A 5,666-nucleotide genomic window follows, 5' to 3' on the forward strand; every position below is an offset into this window, starting at 1 on the left:
TGCCACCACGCCCAGCTAATTTTTGTTATTTTTAGTAGAGACGGGTTTCACCATGTTGGCCAGGCTGGTCTCAAACTCCTGACCTCAGGTAATCCACCCGCCTCGGCCTCCCAAAGTGCTGGAATTACAGGCATGAGCCACCGTGCCTGGCCCATTTTACCTTTTTAAGTATAGAATCCCAATTCCATTTAGGTCCCTTTACTTTCCTTGCTTTTAAATATCATTGCCTGCAGCATCAAATGGTGTTATAATTGTATTTCAATCATTGAATATGATTTATTAAACTGCTGAGGAAAAAGCCTATAGTATATATTTATGTTTCTGCTTCTTCTGTTCTTTCCTTTTCATTCCTGATGCTCCAAGATTTTTTTATTATTTCCTTTCTGTTTTAAGAAATTCCTTTAGCCAATCTTTAATAGTAGCTCTACCAGCCACAAAATTTTTTATTTTTTCTTGTCTGCCACTGTTTTCTTTTTTCTCTTTATTCCTGAACAATAGTTCCACCAGATATAGAATTTGTATGATTGACAGCTGTTTTCTTTCAACACTTTAGAAATAATGTGATACTTCCTTTGGCCCCCTTGGTTTCAGATGAAAAATCTGCTGTTGTTCGAATTGGTGTCCCCTATAAATAATGCACTGTGTCTCTCTGGCTGCTTTCTTTTTTTTTTTTTTTTTTTTGAGACGGAGTCTTGCTCTGCCACCCAGGCTGGAGTGCAGTGGCCAGATCTCAGCTCACTGCAAGCTCTGCCTCCCGGGTTTACACCATTCTCCTGCCTCAGCCTCCCAAGTAGCTGGGACTACAGGCACCCGCCACTTCGTCTGGCTAGTTTTTTGTATTTTTTAGTAGAGACGGGATTTCACTGTGTTAGCCAGGATGGTCTCAATCTCCTGACCTCATGATCCACCTGTCTTGGCCTCCCAAAGTGCTGGGATTACAGGCGTGAGCCACCGTGCCCGGCTGTCTCTGGCTGCTTTCAAGATTTTTCTTCTGTATCTTTAGTTTGCAAATTTAATTATAATGTGTCTTGGCATGAATTTCCTTGGGTTTCTCATGCGTGGGATTTGCTCAGCTTCTTGAATGTGTAAGATTGTGCCTTCTGCCATATTTGGGGAGTTTGCAATCAAATCTCTTCAAATATTCTTTCAGCCCCACTCTCTTTCTTCTCTACTTCTGGGACTCTGATGATACAAATGCTGGATTGTCATATTACTTTCTTCAGGCCCCTGAAGTGCCTTTTTCTTCTATGTGCTCTCTGTTGTTCAGATTGAGTGAATTCTATTGTTCTGTTCTCAAGTTCACTGATTCATTTTTTTTTTTTTCCATAGACACAAGGTCTCACTATGTTGCCCACGCTGGTCTTGAACTCCTGGCCTCAAGTGATCCTCCTATCTAAACCTCCCAAAGCACTGGGATTGCAGGTGTGAGCCACCACACCTGACCTCAAGTTCACTGATTCTATCTTCTCTCATCTCCATACTACTATAGACCCCATCAAGCAAGTTTTTAAAATTTTTATTATATTTTTCAGTTCTATGATTCCCATTTTCTTCTTTTTTAATCTACTTCTTTTTGACATTTTCTATTTTTTCACTATCATTTGTTTGAAGAGAATTTGTAATTGATTGTTGAAAAATTTTTATGATGGATGCTTTAGAATCTTATTTATCTCAATGTTCGTGTCAGTTGATTGTTTCTTATTAAATTGTGATTTTCTTGGTTCTTGGTTTTTAGAGTGATTTTTTTTTTCACATGAAAGTTTTTAGTTTATTAATCTGCTCGTGAAAAATCCAAAATGGACACAGGTAGCCTTTACTGCAGCACCTTTACTCTTTCGGCTGTGATCCAATCTCCAGCTCACTTTTTGCCAGCACCAACATTGGCCTTTGCAGTCCCCCTGACATTCTTCATTCTGTTCTTGCGTTCCTTTCGTTGCTTTCTTGAGGTCTTTTTCTTCTCATACAGGCCATGTCTTGCAAGTCTATGTTTGGGTTCATTTTTCTTTGCATAATCCAGGGAGTCATAAATCACGCCAAAGCCAGTTGTCTTGCCACCACCAAAATGAGTTCTGAATCCAAATACAAAGATGACATCCGGTGTGGTCTTGTACATTTTGGCTAGTTTTTCCCGAATTTCTGTCTTAGGCACTGTTGCCTTCCCGGGGTGAAGGACATCAATGACCATTTGTTTCCTCTGAAGTAGTCGGTTGGTCATGAACTTTCTAGTGCGGATAGTTACGGTGTCGTTCATGATGGCGGCCTATCCTAGAGTGATTTTTAACTGTATTCTGTACATTTTTCTATTTAATTAGGAAACTCTGGGCCCTATGTTAATCTTTTATTTTGGGAGTCACCGTGTTTAGGTTTAGTATGTAAGTCTTGGCCCACTTTTGTGGAGTGTGGTTTCAATGGGAGTATAATTTTCAGAGAGTTTGGGGTGTTATTTTGATGTATTTGGTTTATCTGATGCCTCTGGTGCTGCTGAAGGGACAGATGAGTTTTATTCAGACCAGGCCACCAGATGTCTCTTGGTGAGACAGGGATGAGGTACAATTTACCTACTGTTGTCCCCAGCTGCCGTGGCGTCTCTGGATGAGGAAGGAGAGTTTTGAGCTCGTGGGAATGAAGAAGTTTCCTAGACCAGGCAATGTGTTATAGTTGGGGCTCTCTTGTAAGTTCCATATGCCTACCTTGGTATCTCTTGGCAGAAATAAATAGTCTCAGGCCTGGCAGGAAAAAAGAGACATCCAGATTGAGTTTGTGGGGGTTCGTTTGTTTGTTTCGTTTTGTTTTTGATGGAGTTTCGCACTTGTTGCCCAGGCTGGAGTGCAGTGGTATGATCTTGGCTCACTGCAACCTCCACCTCCAAGGTTCAAGCAATTCTCTTGCCTCAGCCTCCCAAGTAGCTTCAACTACAGGCGCCCACCACCATGCCCAGCTAATTTTTGTGTTTTTAATATAGACAGGGTTTCACCATGTTGGCCAGACTGGTCTTGAACTCCTGACCTCAGGTGATCTGCTCACCTCACAAATTGAGTTTTGAATCTTAAATCAATCTTGTATTCATAGAAGCTGGATGTGATTTGCTAATTTTATGCTAAGGATTTGGCATCAATGTTCCTGAGTGATACTTATCTGTGACCTTCTCTTTTGTAATGTCTTTCCTGGGTTTGAGGGTTAAGGTTATGCTTGCCTCATAAAATGAGTGGGGAAGTATTCTCTCCTCTTTTTCCTGTTAAAGATTGGGTAATAGAGGTTTTACATCTTCCTTGGATGTTTGATAGAATTCACCAGTAAAACCACCTGGACCTGGAGGATGTTTTATTTGTAGAAAGGTTTTCGATAATGTATTTAATTTCTCTAATAGCTATATGGCTATTGAGATTTTCTGTTTCATCCTGCTCAGTTTAAAGAAGTTGTATTTTTCAGAAAATGTGTTGGTTTCATCTAGCTTGTTGAATCTATTGGCATAAAATTGTTCATAATAGTATATTATTCTTTAAAGCCTATAAGATCTGTAACAAGAACATCTAATCCTTGGTATTGGTGATTTGTATTTAATTTTTCCCTTGATCATTCTAGCTAGGGGTTTGTCAATTTTGTTGATTGTTTCAAAGAATCAACTTTTTGACTGGTTAATTTTCCTTATTGTTCATGTGAGATTTTTTTCATTGATCTGCTCTTTGTTATTTTCTTCCTCCTCCTTATTTGGGTTTACTCTGTTCCTCTTATTCTATCTTCTTGTAAATGTACAACCTTTAGTCATTGATATAAAAATGTAAACTTTTATCTTTCATTCTAAATACTGTTCTAGCTTTATCCCACAAATTTCACCAAGTTATAAATTCTTTATCATATAGTTCAAAATATCTTCTGATTTCTTCTATGATTTCTTCTTTGACCCATGAGTTATTTAGAAAAATGTTTATTTCAAAATATTTAAGAGTTTTCTGAATATTGTATTGTTATTAATTTCTAATTTAATTGCTCTGCAGTCAGAAAAATAGCTTATATAATTTAATTTCTTTGAATTTATTGAGGCTTGTTTTATGGCCTAGCTTATGGTCTATTTTTATCAGTGTATCCTAAGCCCTTGAAAAGGTATGTTCAGCAGCTCCTGGTGTATAAATATCAATCACATCAAGATGGTTGATAGTGTTATTCAAATTTTCCAAGTCTTTACTGATTTTTTTGGTCTAGCTTTTCTATAAATTGTTGTGATAGAGTATTAAAATTCAGTACTACAGTTGTGGAATTGTCTTCTTCCCTTTAATTCTGTTGATTTTGTTTTTCATGTAATTTGAAGCTTCAAAGTAAGAAACAAAAAGATGTACTCAGGAAATGTACATTCAAATTTGGGTAATGCTGGGCATGCAGTAATGTTAGAGCTACTAATTTTCATCTTTATTAAATAATGATTGTGTAATAATATTGTCTTGCTGTTCAAGGTTTATATGGTAAGACTTTATTATAATAAAAACAGTTATCAGGATAATCTGCAGGTACTTCCAGAATAAAATATTATTAGATGGAGTTTAAATGAGATCATTTATAGAAAATTGTCTTAAAATGTATAAACACAAGTAGGAGGTATCAGAACTAGAGTCTTCTTCTACCCAGTTCCAAGATTGTGTTTTATCAAGATTTTAGTACTAATAAAGTTCATTAGAGCTGTTTTTAAAACTCCTTAAAGTAACTATAATAAAGGGGAGCTGTTTTCTATGAAAAAAAGAGGAGAGCAGGAGATAAAAATATTTTGAAAAGTGCAAAGGATACATTATATGAAATATAATATCATGATGAAAAGGATTAAATATATCTATACTTAATAGATATATTTAATATATCACATACATAGGAAAAGTTGAGCAAGATACATTATTAAATTAAAAATAAAATTACAGAATAATGTATAATGTGGTTTTTTAAAAAGCATACAACTCTCTAACTGCATATGTATATATGCATATTTGTACAGGCCTAGATCAAGAATGAAACTGTTAACTGTGGACAGCTCTGGGAGGGGGACTTCAGGATAAGGAATTAGATGACAGGACCCTTGGGGAGGTGGGATGGAGAGGGAGGCATGGATGGAGAGTGGAGGGAATTTTACTTTTTACTATTGTTTTATATTATTTGTATTTTCTTTTATAACCAACATGCATTGTTAAACAAGAGCTTTTTTTTTTTAAGTTTAAGCAAAAAGGGTGGGAAATAACTCTCCACTGCTAAATCTGACTGGATTTGAAAAATGATAAGTAAATCATTTTAAAAATAATAACAATAATAATACAATAGAAAATATGCACTGAAAAATAATTAAAGTTTCTAACATTAGGATCGAACAGAACCTGGGAGAAAGATAAAAGAGAACTCCCCAGCAAACTTACCTCTATAATGCAAGACTAGATAAGATTACTGGAGTGTTTTTTTTATAAATTCATGAAGATAATCTGTGCTGAGATTAATGATAATTATGCATTGTAACCTGTTTGTGCTATTGGATTTTTAATCAAACTTTAAAAAAATAAGCAAACACAAAGCTACCTCCTGAGCATTGCAGCACAATAGCAGCCTTCTCCCGTGCTGTCCTTTATTAGATTAATTAAATTAAATTGGTTCTTAGGGGATCACAAATTCTACAGAAGCCTAAAGGAAAAAGACAC

At 36.1% G+C, this 5,666-nt stretch overlaps 1 pseudogene; it reads right to left on the reverse strand.

The window, feature by feature from the left end:
- Positions 1–1,750: 1,750 nt before the first annotated feature.
- Positions 1,751–2,259, reverse strand: LOC105483078 (small ribosomal subunit protein eS24 pseudogene; annotated as a pseudogene).
- Positions 2,260–5,666: the final 3,407 nt, after the last annotated feature.

Source organism: Macaca nemestrina, chromosome 2, assembly GCF_043159975.1.
Source record: "Macaca nemestrina isolate mMacNem1 chromosome 2, mMacNem.hap1, whole genome shotgun sequence".
NCBI classification, from domain to species: Eukaryota; Metazoa; Chordata; class Mammalia; order Primates; family Cercopithecidae; genus Macaca; species Macaca nemestrina.